The sequence below is a fragment of the Hemiscyllium ocellatum genome, chromosome 7 (assembly GCF_020745735.1).
Source record: "Hemiscyllium ocellatum isolate sHemOce1 chromosome 7, sHemOce1.pat.X.cur, whole genome shotgun sequence".
Classification (NCBI taxonomy): domain Eukaryota; kingdom Metazoa; phylum Chordata; class Chondrichthyes; order Orectolobiformes; family Hemiscylliidae; genus Hemiscyllium; species Hemiscyllium ocellatum.
In genome coordinates, this window is record NC_083407.1 from 19,125,526 (window position 1) to 19,140,984 (window position 15,459).

The 15,459-nt window shown below is 41.8% G+C and overlaps 1 protein-coding gene across 1 annotated transcript in view; it reads right to left on the bottom strand.

The window, feature by feature from the left end:
* LOC132817391 (contactin-associated protein-like 5) overlaps positions 1-15,459 on the bottom strand; it is an 899,316-nt gene that overhangs the window by 338,665 nt on the left and 545,192 nt on the right. The window lies entirely within an intron of this gene.

The following is a 15,459-nucleotide window of genomic DNA, read 5'->3' on the forward strand; positions in this document are numbered from 1 at the left end:
ATAAGCCCTTCATCAGGAATGAGGAGAGGGTGGCAGGCAGGTTAAGATAAAAGGTAGGGAGGAGGGACTTGGGGGAGGGGCGATGGAGATGTGATAGGTGGAAGGAGGTCAAGGTGAGGGTGATAGGCCGGAGTGGGGTGGGGGCGGAGAGGTCAGGAAGAAGATTGCAGGTTAGGAGGGCGGTGCTGAGTTGAGGGAACCGACTGAGACAAGGTGGGGGGAGGGGAAATGAGGAAACTGGAGAAATCCGAGTTCATCCCTTGTGGTTGGAGGGTTCCCAGGCGGAAGATGAGGCGTTCTTCCTCCAACCGTCGTGTTGTTATGTTTTGCCGGTGGAGGAGTCCAAGGACCTGCATGTCCTCGGTGGAGTGGGAGGGAGAGTTAAAGTGTTGAGCCACGGGGTGGTTGGGTTGGTTGGTCCGGGCGTCCCTGAGGTGTTCTCTGAAGCGTTCCGCAAGTAAGCGGCCCATCTCCCCAGTGTAGAGGAGGCCACATCGGGTGCAGCGGATGCAATAGATGATGTGTGTGGAGGTACAGGTGAACTTGTGGCGGATATGGAACGATCCCTTGGGGCCTTGGAGGGATGTGAGGGAGGAGGTGTGGGCGCAAGTTTTACATTTCCTGCGGTTGCAGGGGAAGGTGCCGGGAGTGGAGGTTGGGTTGGTGGGGGGTGTGGACCTGACGAGGGAGTCACAAAGGGAGTGGTCTTTGCAGAACGCTGATAGGGGAGGGGAGGGAAATATATCCCTGGTGGTGGGGTCCGTTTGGAGGTGGCGGAAATGACGGCGGATGATACGCTGTATACGGAGGTTGTTGGGGTGGTAGGTGAGAACCAGTGGGGTTCTGTCTTGGTGGCAGTTGGAGGAGCGGGGCTCAAGGGCGGAGGAGCGGGAAGTGGAGGAGATGCGGTGGAGGGCATCGTCGACCACGTTTGGGGGGAATCTGCGGTCCTTGAAGAAGGAGGCCATCTGGGCTGTGCGGTGTTGGAACTGGTCCTCCTGGGAGCAGATGCGGCGGAGTCGAAGGAATTGGGAATATGGGATGGAGTTTTTACAGGGGGCAGGGTGGGAGGAGGTGTAGTCCAGATAGCTGTGGGAGTCAGTCGGTTTATGGTAGATGTCCGTGTTGAGTCGGAGAGTGTCAGATTCGCATTAGAAGTTCCCAGGTTTTTTTTTGCTTGGGGTAACAGTCATAGCTGAAAGAAAGCCATTTGTCGGTCTCCCCACATCAGAACCCCTCCCTTTCAGGAGTTCCTGTGGTCCAACCATTCAACAGATTATGGATCATTCTCAGCACTCTTCAAAGATCGGCACGGTGGTTAGCACTGCTGCCTCACAGCACCAGGGTCCCAGGTTCATTTCCTGCCTCAGGCAACTGTCTGTGTGGAGTTTGCAGATTCTCCCCTTGTCTGCGTGGGTTTCCTCCCGCAGTCAAAGATGTGCAGATCAGTGAATTGGCCATGCTAAATTGTCCGTAGTATTAGGTATTTTTGTCAGAGGTAAGTAAGTGCGGGTGGGTTAATCTTTGGAGGCGGTGTGGACTTGTTGGGCTGAAGGACCTGTTTCCACACTGTAGGGAATCTAACCTAATCGGGAAAACTATCGCAGAGGCAAGTCTGCCAATAATTCATTAAAACCAAACAAACTACAGGTGCTGTAAATCTGAGACAAACATAGAAATTCCTGGAAAAGCTCAGCAGATCTGGTAGTATCTGTGCAGAGAAATCAGAGTTAACGTTTCTGGTCCAGTGACCCTTCCTGAGGACTCAATCCAAAATGTTGACTTTGAATTCTCTGCACAGATGCTGCCTGACTGGTTAAGCTTTTCTAGCAATTTCTATGCTTCTGTCTGCCAACAGTTCACTATGAGAAATCTGCCATTATCATGATCCTCATCACACTACATATGCAAGAAATAATGTTTTGAAAAGAGTTCATTCACGGAACGTGGGCATTGCTGGATAAACCTGCATTTATTGCTCATCCTTGCTTTTGCTTCTCTTTTACATTCAACCACGTCTTCCATATTTTCAGAACTGCATTGTCATAACTTGTGACAGGTTTGTGCCAAAGCCAACGTACAGGCATTCAGGACTGTCGAAGGATTTTAATATTGGTTAATTAAACCAACCAGATTAGAAGATACCTGTGAAGTGCAAACTGAATTCTTAGTTTCTAATGGGAGCAGGCATGAATGCAGCCAAACACAGAATTTGTAACCTTGGCCATTCACCCACAGGAGGAATGGGATGGGTTTGGGGGAATTGGGGCGACCTTCCTGTGAACTACAGTTAGGCAATTAATGCACTTCAGGTTAACTGTCTAAGACAGTTTCCTGTAAGCACCAGGGAACAGTTCTTCTACCCTGAGGCAACGTTCTAGGGGCAGCGCTGAGGGCGTATGTGGGAGAGAACAAGACAGTCTCAGAGACCCTTGCTGTTTGCCTGAATACAACTGGAAATGCAGGGCATCCTGCAGATGAGTTTCTCTACTCTCCCATTCCCAACTTCCAGCAATAATGCCCTGGCTGCAAAAGCCTTACAGAAATAGAGTCCAAAAGACAGCACAGCAGAAGGTCATTCGGCCCATTGAGTTGGTGCTGGTCAAAAACAAGCAATTAACCAATCTAATCCCAATACTTATTCCATTTTGAATTCGACATTTGAAGAGACGACGGCTCCATCTTGGGGGATTCTCTCTCTCTCATCAGTTAAAATGACAGCACTAAAACTGGGATATGTGTTTGTCATATCGGAGCCAATTTTCAGGTATCAGTTAAATCAGTTAGTGTCATTTCCAAGTTTATCGTTGCTTCTATAATGAAAAGCCTCCTAGTTATCCTCCATCTACCCATTATTCTTAATTAGATGTCAAGCCTGTCCTCTGGCTATTAATGAACCAGTGTGGGTTCATTAGCTATATTTCTGACTCACACATACAGTCCAGGCTCCCCACTTCTCCCATTCAAATATCATGTTAGGCTGTGACAGCACATTGCGAGCATTCTATCTTCTCTCTCAGTGGTGAAATCAATTCGAAGATTTTTTAAAAAATTATTCTTTTTACTTTAGGACGTATGAACAAGGAACAAAATAGGCCACCTGACCCTTCAAGCCTCTTTCACTATGCAATAAGATCACAGCTGATTGGGTTTCAACCTCACCTCGACATTCCTGCCTATCTCCAAAAAACTTTTATCTCCTTGATAATCGTTCTACCTCTGATTTGAGAAGCATGTAAAAATTCAGCATCCCTGCCTTTTGAGGAAGGGAGCTTCAAAGACCCACAACCTTCTGAGACAAAAGAAATGTCTCTGTATTAAGTGGCCACTTATTTTTCAACTAAGTTACTTTCTTAGCTCTATATTTTCCCACAAGAGGAACATCCTTTCCATATCCAGCTGCTGTAGTCCCCTCATGATCTTATATGATTCAAATAAGTCACCTTGGAGTATTCTAAACTGCAGGGAATGCAGACCCAGTCTGTCTAGCCTTTCCTCATATGCCAATCTACTCGTTCCAGGTTTTTTTTGATCCAGCCTGGAATCCCCTGCTGGAATACTCTCCATCAGAATCTAAAAACATTAGCCTGGTTGCTGTGACTTATGCACAAATGCTAAGTAGGCAGCACAGTGGCACAGTGGTTAGCACTGCTGCCTCACAGCGCCAGAGACCCGGGTTCAATTCCTGCCTCAGGTGACTGACTGTGTGGAGTTTGCACATTCTCCCCGTGTCTGCGTGGGTTTCCTCTGGGTGGTCTGGTTTCCTCCCACAGTCCAAAGATGTGCAGGTCAGGTGAATTGGCCATGCTAAATTGCCAGTAGTGTTAGGTGCAGGGGTAAATGTAGTGGAATGGGTGGGGCAGGTCGGTGTGGACTTGTTGGGCCGAAGAGCCTGTTTCCACACAGTAAGTAATCTAAGCTATATCTGGAGATCCTGGTTTGATTATTTGTGCAGAGCAAACTCAGCTTGGAACAAAATGACAATAGGAGCACTGCACTTAGTTTTAATACCAAAGAGGGAAAATTAACAATGTAATAAGTATGAGTTGTAAAATCCTTCCATCCAGCTAGCTTGGAATGCAATATTTTCACGGAGATACTTGCAGACAGTTGAAATATTTTTCGTGTATACAATGTGCATAGTTCTTCACAGATCCAAAAACATTTGTCAATCTCAGACTAGTAGTTGCAGAATCTGAGCAATGGTACAGATGATGAGAAATGTCAACAGACAGAAGACAAAGACCTTTGCTTGAAGATAGTGGTTGTGTTTCTTTCAACATGTGGGACTGTAAGTGCTGCAATTATAGCCACTACAAGCTTGGAATTAGGGTAGTTTGCTGCTGCCATCCTCTTTTCTTGCCTTGATTTAACAGCCCATTTGGTTAATAGTGAGAGAGGAAAGTCTTAACACGAAGACAATTTCTTGTCTGAAACATGGTGCAATTTGTTGCAAAATAGCAATCAGTATGAGGTAGACATTATTACTAACGCTGAGGCGGCATGGTGGATCAGTGGTTAGCATTGCTACCTCACAGCGCCAAGGACCTGGGTTCGATTCCAGATTTAGGACACTGCCTGTGTGGAGTTTGTGTGGGCTTTCTCTGTGTACTCTGGTTTCCTCCCACAATCCAAAGATGTGTAGGCTCAGTGGATTGGCCATTGGAAATGCAGGATTATAGGGTATGGGGGTGGGATGCTCTTCAGAGGGTTGGTGTGGACAGAATGGGCTGAATGGCCTGCTTCTACACTGTAGGAAGACTATTGCAAGCCATTTGAATAAAGGTCTTCACCATATAAGGTCCTTGGAGGATCGAAATGTTGTCCTTATAATTTTACAGTTCCTGATGCTGTCTTCAATTAGGCGGAGCTCTCTCCAACTCCTTCAAACCTGTTGCTCTATATAACATAGAATCATTCATTTTCTCCAAATATTAAAGGTCTCTGATTATATTCATAGATGCTCACAATGCCCCAGGTTATTTCTCATTACATCCAGCTGAACGTTCCCTTCCAATTATATTCCTCACAGCCTGAGGACAAATGTCAGTGGTTTGAAGGTGACCTCAACAAAGATTCCTTACACCACTATGTTCTGGAGGTAAATTGGTGCATGGGTCAAGAATTGTACTCTCACTGCATTGTCACTTGAAACCAAAAATAAATCAGAAAAGTAAAAAAGTATCAGCAAAGCAATATTCTAAATTTTTTGTAACTAAAGAAGTACTAATTCTCTTTTAATTTGAACATCTGTTCTGTGCATTAATTCAGCTTCTCATTATTAACTGAAGTAAAATCCTTTTGACTCAGTAATTTGTTTTAACTCGAAGTTGGGCATTGTTGAGAGATCCATCTGCCTACATGTCCTTGAGAAGGTACTGGGATTCTACCGCTGGACTCATGACCATCCATGTGACAAAGATGCTCCCACAATGTTGTGAAGGAGTGACAATGAAGGAACTGCAATAAAAGTTCACCTGAGGAAAATGTGTGACTCAGAGATGAATTTAGTGGCAATGTTGATAATGCACCGTTATCCTTGTTCTTCAAGGAGGAATTGAGGGCTCTGACATCTGAGGTCTCAGCCATCAATGGTGGAGTAAAATGAAATCAAGAATGCTTAAAGAGACTAGATTAAAGGTTTGCAAGGGTTATGAAGACATTATGTTCGACTGTTATGCACAGGGGAATCGATGGCCTAGTAGCATGATTGCTAGACTGTTAATCCAGAGACAAGAGTATGTTGCTGGAAAAAGCACAGCTGGCCAGGCAGCATCTAAAGAGCAGGAGAATCAATGTTTCAGGCATAAGCCCTGCACCGGGAATGAGGCTTGTGGGTTGGGGGCTGAGAGATAAATCTGAGAGGGGGGGGGGGCTGAGTGGAAGATGCAATAGTTAGATAAAGGTGGGGGAGAAGGTGATAGATCAGAGATGGGGGGTGGAGATGGGAAAGATGATGGACAGGTCAAGAGGGCAGTGTCTTGGGACTGGGATAAGGTGAGGGAGGAGAAATGAAGAAACTGGTGAAATCCCATGTGGTTGCAGGGTCCCAAGGCAGAAGATGAGGCTTTCTTCCTCCAGGCATCAAGTGGTTATGTTTTGATGCAGGAGGAGGCCCAGTACTTGCATGCCCTTGGTGAAGTGGGAGGGGGAGTTCAGCCACAGGGTGATGTGGTTGGTTGGTGCTGGTGTGCCAGAGATGCTCTCTGAAATGTTCCACAAGTTGGTGTCCTATCTCCCTGAAGTTTAGGAGACCACATCAGGTACAGAGGATATAGTAGCTGACAATTGTGGAGGGTTAGGTAAATTTCTGTCAGATGTGGAAGGATTCTTTGTGACCTTGGACAGAGGTGAGGAGGGAGGTGTGGGCGTAGGTTTTGCACTTCCTATGGTGGCAGGGGAAGGTGCTGGGAGTGGGGTGTGGGTTGGTAGGGGGCGTCGATCTGAGAAGTGAGTTGCAGAGGGAAATGTCTCCCTGAAACACTAATAGGGGTGGGGAGGGAAATATATCCCTAGTAGTGGAGTCTGTTTGTAGGTGGCAGAAGTGGTGGAGGGATGAAATGATACATACAGAGGTTGGTGGGGTTCCTTCCACATCTGAACACTTCAACTTATGCCTTACCATCTGCCTTGTGACCCTGCAACCACATGGGATTAATGTGGATTTCACCAGTTTCCTCACTTCCCTTCCCCCCACCTTATCCCAGTGCCATGTGTCCAACTTGACACTGCCCTCTTGACCTGTCCAACTTATTTCCCATCTATCCGCTCCACCCTCCTCTCCAACCTATCACCTTCTCCCCCACCTTCATCTACCTATTTGCACTCTCAGCTACCTTCCCCCCCCAGCACCACCCCCTCCCATTCATCTTCCAGCCCGCCGGCCCACAAGCTTAATTCCTGATGAAGGGTTTATGCCCAAAACATTGACTCTTGTGCTCCTCGGATGCTGCCTGACCCGCTGTGCTGTTCCTGCACCACACTCTCGACTCTGATCTCCAGCATCTGCAGTGTTCACTTTCTCCTTCTCTCTGTTAACCTAGAGATCCAGATAAAGTTCTGGGGATCTGGGTTTGATTCTTGCCATTGCAGTTGGTGGAATTTGAATTCAATAAATGCCCTGAATTAGGAATCTTGTGGTGACTTTATGTCCATTGTCAACTGTTGGAAAAACCCATTTGGTTCACTAATGTCCTTCAGCGAAGGACGTCTGTCATCCTTACCCAGTCTGGCCTACATGTGACTCCAGACCCATAGCAATGTGGTTAACTCTCAACTGCCCTCTGGACAATTAGGGATGGGCAATAAGTGCTGCCTAGCCAGTGACACGCTCACCCCGTGAATGATTAATGAAAGAAGAGTAAGTTGTAGGAATAGGAAAAAAAGCATGAAAGGGCTGAAATCAAAGATGAATTTTAAATCACCACATTGCAGGACCTTGAAGACTGGAATGAAATATTAGCAAAGTCCTATCAGTGAGTCTAGTTATTGTATGACATTATTCTAGTCAAATATCTAATAAGTTTCCAGATTGTGTCAGTTGAAGGGTCAATAATGGGAAGGCATAATTTTAAATTAAAAGGCAGAAAATTTAGAGAGGATGTGAGGGCAAATATTTTCACCCAGAATATCTGGGAGGGTGGTTGAGGTACAACCTTTAAAAATTACTTGGACGAGTACTTGAAATGTTATAACATTTAAGGCTGTAAGCCGACTGCTAGAAAGTCAGAGTAGTGTTGGTTTGGTGTATTTTAGGTGGGAGCATTCAATAGGCCAAAGGCCTCTGTATCGTACGATTATGTAATTCTATAATTTATCTACAGTGTCAAAGCACTTATTTGTATTGGAAATGGTTAGTATTTTACGGGGATGTATTATCTGACCCCCCCCCCCCCCGCCACCAGCAACAAAAAATCTGCAATACCCCAAACAGAAACCCTCACTCAATATCAACGGGCATCCTGGCAGACCCAATGTGTGTGCATCTGTGTGTGTATATGTGTACATGTTTCTGTGTGGCCTATGTGAACATGTGTGTGCACACATGTATGTGTTTATGCATGTGTTCATGCATGTGGGGGGGGGTGCGTGTGGACACATGCATGCATCTGTGTGCATTTGTATATATGTGAGTGTGTGTGTGTGTTCATGCTTGTGTGTATATATGTATTGTGATGTGTCAGTGTCTGTGTGCACATGTCCAACTGAGTGTGTACCTATGTGGATGCATGTGTGTATGTGTGATCACATGCACATGCATGTGTGTATGTGCATGTGTGTGTGTGTGTATGTCTGTCGGCGTGTGAATGTGACCCTTTGTGTACCAAGAATCCTGAAAGAAGATTATTCCACCCACCTCTTTCTGTCTGACAGCAGCCTACATAGTGAAAGTGACTGTGAGTCTGCCTTGTTTCAGTCTTTCTCTTTAATTGGTCATTCTAGGATCTTAATAGGCCCAAGAGCACACAGGCTGCCAGGCGCCTTCCCCATTCACCGTAATGTGTGCAAGGAGAGTGGGCAAGTCATTTGTTCTATTTGACACCATTCCCCTGACACCTCCCCCCCCCCATAGACTTCAATTTTGACAGGCAGCCTGTCTCAAAGACCTGAAGTGTTTTATGATATTTCAAAGTCCCTCTGTAAGTGCAATTCTCACTTTGATCTTTTACAAGGTTCAGTATTTCTTAGCATGGCTTGAAATTACATTCAAGCATGAATAATGAGAATTGGGCAAACTCATTAATCCCTTTGAGTGTGCTCCATTCATCTTTTTTGTTTAATTTTGTCTTAAATTTGAAGCACTCCCCCCCCACCCCCACAAAACAATGCATTTTATTGTGGTCTTTTACTTCACGCAAGGGATCTCTTCTCTGCACAGAAAGGTTAATGAGAGAGTGTAATATGGCACATTGCAGTTAGGCTATTTGCCCTTGTGGTATGGAGGAAATAAATAGATAAATAGATAGCAAGATCAAAGAGACTCACATCAAAGAATCGATTCGCTGTTGCTTATTATTTTGGATTAACATGCTACCTAGAAATGAGAACATTCAAGATAACTTCCACTTTTAGCATGAAGCAATTTTTAGTGTTCAGTGTTCTCATATTCTCAAAGCGAATTTAGCTAAGCCCACGCATTTCTCAACACAATTTGCAAATATTGTTTTCATGTAAGTAAAAGGCATATAGTTTAAAACTTTGAAACAACTGTTAAAGATGGGGCAAAGGTAAAAACAACTAAAGAGACACAACAATTGGATAGATTTCATTAAGTTCCACATGAAGTCCAAAAACACTCATTATATCTTTCTCACATTCCTATGATGTACGGTGAGCAGAAGAGAGAAAGGTAGGTGATCTGTTAATAAAACATCAATATGACTGATTTCCCCATGTTAGAATACTCAAATAAGAAGACTGTTCAAAAAAACTCAGGCACTCTAATTTTGAAAGAAGTTGAATGAGAAAAGGGGTGATTATTGCAGAAAGAAGATTAAATGGAATAGAAAATGTTAGCTGCATCACTGCAGTAAAACATTAATATTTTTTATGTCAAAAATATTATTTACTGATATAAAATCTCTTTGTATGTATACATTGTCACAAACGCAGTTCGGTTCTGTACAGTTGCATATCAAGCAAACAAACAAAACATTGGTCTTTGACTCTATCCAAAAAAAAATGTTAAAATGTAATTGAAGAACAAGAGTTCATAATGATAAACTGGAAAAGTAAGTTTGGGGTTAACATCAGGAATCGCTTATAGTACGAGGAGTGTGATGGAAACTGAGGAGGAATTTTTCCAGAAGGAGAAGGGAAATGTTGATGACTTTCCCTGATGGCAAGCTGGTGGGAATCCAGAGAAGGAAATATAAGGAGATGGCCAATTAAGGAGAGTGGACTGGCATTACACTCTGTTGGAGCTCTGACTGGGTCAACGGCACTACAGTGCAACCTCATCAGTGCCAGCACGAGTTAGCTGCTGCTGAGGCAACAAGGAAAATGTCAAGGTATCTCCATTTTGATACAAAAGAAACAGTTTCAGTTCTTTCCCATCGTTAAACATCTTACAAAAAGCTAAAGAGATCAGCAAGAACAGAGCTGATGATTCTGGAAGAGGCTTTAATGCACACAGCGAAAATAAATACTTAAGTACTTAATGTAACTCAAGATTAGAGTTGCTCACTCTTAAACAGGAAGCAATCTAATTCACAGAAAAGGATGAGGGGATAGTAAAAAAAATCAATCGGTAGACTTCAGAGTAAATTTTTTGAAACCATTTACAGAATTGGAAAGGCAAAAAGCGGTGTATCATATAACAATAAGATCAGAAGGGAAACCAATATGCTTACATACAGCCAGAAAATGTCCACACATTTCACTTCCAAAGGTTAAGAGAGATTACCTTAATGGTCAGACAAGGAGACACTTCACCAGTAAATGAGCCAATAAATTAGAGTTCAGGAAAGGTATTGATTCCAATGTCAAACCATTCTGCAAAAATACATGTTGGTTTCACACAACAAAATAAAGCTGTGAAAGGAGAAGTTATTGTTATCAGTAGATGAAGATTTAAGGAAAGTTCTAATGTTCCCTAAATCCACACCCACAGAGGAGTTTGGCAAATAATACAAACAGTCCAAGCTTCCCTCAACTTCCATTACACCATTTGGAACATTCTGTTTTAACAGGTTACTATTTGGGGTAACATCAATGCTGGAGAATTTTCAAAGAATACTGACAAATCTTTTTAGAGGACTTGTACAGGATTATTTGCCACATAGGTGGCGTGTTCATACATGGTGTTATGCTTCACTGAAAACCAAGTCCCTCTATACCTGGATTCAAAGGAGAAGTTAAAAACTTTATAAATGTGCACCAAAATCCCTGATTTGCCAATCGTTTTGACCCAAGTTGACAGAGAAAGGACAGTTCCTTCATTCTGAGAGGTCTAATGGGTTTTGCCCAAACATTCACATTTACAAGCTTTTCAGCTACCCGAGAACCAATCATTTAGATGTTGGCAGGCAGAGGCCTTTATCATTGACAACTAGTCATCATTCTCCAGACCAATCAGCTACTGGTTTCTGGCTGAATCTTCCTTTCATATGCATTCCTGGCCCCACTTCATCTGCAATAACCACCCCACTGCTTGAGCAAGCAGCAATGTAAACAGAACTTACAATGAGTAAGAGCTAACAAGCTTTTTTCTTAAAAATTTGTTTTCAGCCCCATTCAAGCCAAAGCTAGACAGACAAACACACGTAGTTAAAGGATAGATAAAATAAAATAACAAAACTGGCCAGATTATTTAAATAGCTTTGATGCTGTGTTGCTTTATAGGCAAAGATGTGGACTTGAGCTGTTTTTCTGGAACCGCTGATCAGGGTCATTAATACTTTCAATTTAGCTATTTGAGCTTCCACAAGTTGGTGTGGGAGTTTTCAAATTTCCATGTTGCATTATCAGCAGCCATAAGACCATAAGACAAAGGAGCAGAAATTAGACCATTCATCCCATCGAGTCTGCTCTGCCACTTAATCCATGGGTGATAAGTCTGTCAACCCCATTCTCCGGCTTTCTCCCTGTAACCCTTGATCCCTTTGATATTCAAGAACTTATCTATCTCAATCTTAAATGCACTCAATGAAGATCATCTCCACCAGAAACCACAGTTCAAATACAACTCCAACTTTGGTTCCACCCTGAGAGACTGACTGTCCTTTCCAAGGCTTCAATTATGATGCAACATCTGTTTGAACACCTCTTTAGTCTTTGTAGAAACCAATTCTCTGGTACTGACTCTTATTAATAGCCAACTTCTGCACTCTGTTTAACGATAGTGCTTTTTTTTGGGTCACTGTGTCTGTCGGAACCTTCTTAATCAAGAATCAGCCTGTAATTAGCTTCCAAGCCTGGCATCACAAACAAAACCTTGTTTTGTGTGTTCTTTTCGGACCAGAAACTGTTTTTAAAAGGTTCCTAAGTCATCTGTAGCTCCAAACCAAAATTGCTTTTTAAAAAAATGAAAAATCAGTAAGGGTTCTAACTCCATGTCAGTAGAAACTATAAATCCATCAGTCTCTATCTGGAATTTACTAAATTGCAGAGCTTCTATCATACTCTGGGGTAGAGAATTCCAAAGGGTCAACATTCTGTAAATTAAAAGGTCCTTCCTCATCTTAGTTCGTTATAATCTTCTACACCACAGGCACCATTGCTGAATTAATTGAATTTTGAAATCTGGTCACCAAATGCAGCCACTAACTCAGTTACCATTCCAGTGAGAATATCAACAGGTCATGAGGATATGTCAAATGTCAATCCCATTCATTTCTCTGATACAATAGTTTTCACGATATTAATTTGTTTCAGTTCCACACTCCATAGAATCTGGGATTTTAATTATTTTGGCAAGTTTTCCTGTGTTAACCTCTGTGAACCACACACAAAATTCTTATTTAGCTTCTCTATCTTTTATCTACTTCTGAATATAAATTCCTCTCTCTGTCCCTGTAATGGATCTCGATATGTATTTTCTATTATTTTCCTTTTAACACACCCATAAAGGTGTTTGAAATCCATTCATTATGTTTCTTGCGATGTTACATTCAGGTTCTGTGCTCTTTTTCTTCATCAATTTCTGGATCCCCCTTTGTTAAATTCTAAAATTCTCCAAATTCTCAGGGTTACAGCTTATTTTAGCACATGTTAATCCTCCTCCTCAAAGACTATCTTTAACCTCCCTTGTTCACCCTGTTTGTGTTTTATGTCATGCATTTTTGTCTTAAAATATACTTGCTGAAAACAAAGCGTCAAATCTTTAAAGACCAGCCATTCCCTATCCACTATCAAACATCATAACATATTTTTAAAATTCACCACAATCCACTTCATCCTCATAGCTTCATCACTCTTTTTGAAAAATTCTAACATACCATGGTCTCTATTCTCTGAAGATGTTTTTTCACAGCAAGATTATCATCTAATCCTTTCTCATTGCATAATGTGTCCTAAATGTTTCCTCAACATATTGTTTCAGAAAATAATGTCAAAGACATTCCAAGAATTCCTCTTCCATAGCATTAACTTCACCCAATCTATAGGTAGATTGAAGAGGTGCATTAATATTGCACATCCCTTGCTACTTGTGTATCTAATTTCCTAATTCTACATTTTCATTATGATTTCGTGACCTATAAATCATGCCCATTAAGTCTTACCAACCCTTCCTGTTTCTTAGCTCCGAACTCACAGATTGTATATCCTAGTCTTCCAATCAGAAATTCTCTCTTTCAATAATAAGCTGATCCCATCCCTTATTATCAGCATGGCCCTGCCTCCTTTTCCATTTTCTTTATCCCTTCTAAATGTTGAATGATCTTGAATGATCTCTGACCTCACACCTTTAATGCATTGCCTGAGCTGAGATGTCACCTTTTCTTTATATAAAACTTTAAGTTATCTTGAGAATGTGACTTAAAATAAGTTCTGGAATTTACATATTAATGAATAGAAACCTATAATGCATTTGAAAAGATGAAAGATTTAACAACAGTCTAAGTTTAAGTATATAATTTTACTTGCATGGCACTGTAATCTTTTGCTATAAATTCTGTGTCTTGTGGTCCTGCTTTACGACCACCTAATGAAGGAGCAGCGCTCCGAAACTTAGTACAGTGGTGACCCCAGAATCCGAACGCCCTATTGTTCGAACAATTTGGAATCCGAACAATTATTTCGAGAATATTTTGCCCTAAAATCCAAACACATTTTCAGAATCCAAACACCATGTTCAGGTTGCGCATTGTTTGTTCAGTTCGTTCTGGGAAGTAGTCGTGAAAGCATCTCTCATGTGTCCATCACTAGTTTACTCGTGTTTTCACTTTGATTTGTGCTTTTTTTTAAATTATCACCCTTGTGCATTCACCATGGCACCCAAGAAGAGCAATGAAGCAAATAAGTGCATTCACCATAAGCACTCCTCACTAAGATAAATGAAGTTATTTTCATGTTAGTACATTTATTTCTTGCTTTTATTATTATTACTTGATATTTAGGTCATTTACTCAACTTATTTTACCTTAACTATGTGTATTTCCAGTTAAAAGTGTCTTGAACATGTTTCATTTTTGGGTCCAGAAACGGATTAATTCACTTTCCATTATTTCTGATGGGGACAATAGTTTCGGAATCCAAACTTTTCACAATCCAAACAGTCTCCTGGAATGAATTAAATTTGGATTCCGAGGCACCACTGTATTTCTGAATAAACCTGTTGGACTATAACCTGGTGTTGTGTGATTTTTAACCATTTGAGAAGCATCTGGATGAATACTGTAAGTACCAAGGTATAGAAGGCTATGGACCAAATCCAATTAAATGGGATTAGTATAGTTTCATATTTGTTGATTTGAATAGACATGGTCGGCCATCAGGCCTGTTTTCAGACTGTATGACTCTATGTCTCCATAACTCTCAGATAGATTGAAGAAAGTGGCACTTTTCTTTAGGGAAGGAAGACTGAGCGGAGAGCTCATGGTGGTTTCCAAATCATGAGTGAGCTTAGATTAAGTAGGGTGAAACTGTTTCCACTTGTAAAAGGAATAAGAAAGAGAGAGAAAGATTTAAAGTGATTTGCAACAAGGCAATGGTGATGTGAGGGGAAAAAAAATCACAGTGAATTGTCCAGGCATGGAATTTGCTGCCTGGAAGTGTAATGGAGGTAGATTCAATTGAGGTATTCAAGAGGGTATTGGATTTTTTTTTGGATAGTAATCATGTGCAAGAATATGGGGAAAAGCAAGAGATTGACACTAGATAGTAGAACCAGTGCAGGCATGATTAACCTCCTTCTGCACTGTGATAACTGTGATTCTGCGATAGCAGTAGATTATGACTCAAATGTAGATAGAAGTGAAATCCTTCCATGGTCACAAATCAGAAGCAGTGATAAGATCATTGAAATAAATATTTGCCAGACCATGGGATTACTGATAATGTGCTATCAGATAACAGCCTACAATTCTCAAACATAGAGTTTCAAAAGTTTACAGAACCATTTAGACTTTCTTACTTAAGTTAATCAAAGTTTTCTTGGGCTAATGGAGAAGCTGAGAGAGGCAAATGAAATGTAAAGGGATTATTGAAAAAGAATAGGAATTTTCAGCTTGCACTCCTGAGTTCCAGGCTCTCACCCTTGCAGAATAGATTGGCTTTATGTGAATTATGAACAGGAACAAAGTTACAAACAAGCATACATCGCCTTTCACATGCATTGACGTCACAGGTAGAAGATACAAACTTAGAATAAGCATGAGAAAGAGAGGTAACATCTTGCAGTATCAGATGAATCACTGTGCTAGAGTTCAGAGGAAAGAAAAAATCACATTTTCAACAGAGAGACCAGCTTTGAATCAGAAATCAATTGAGATTTGGAGAAAGAGTGGACGAATTACC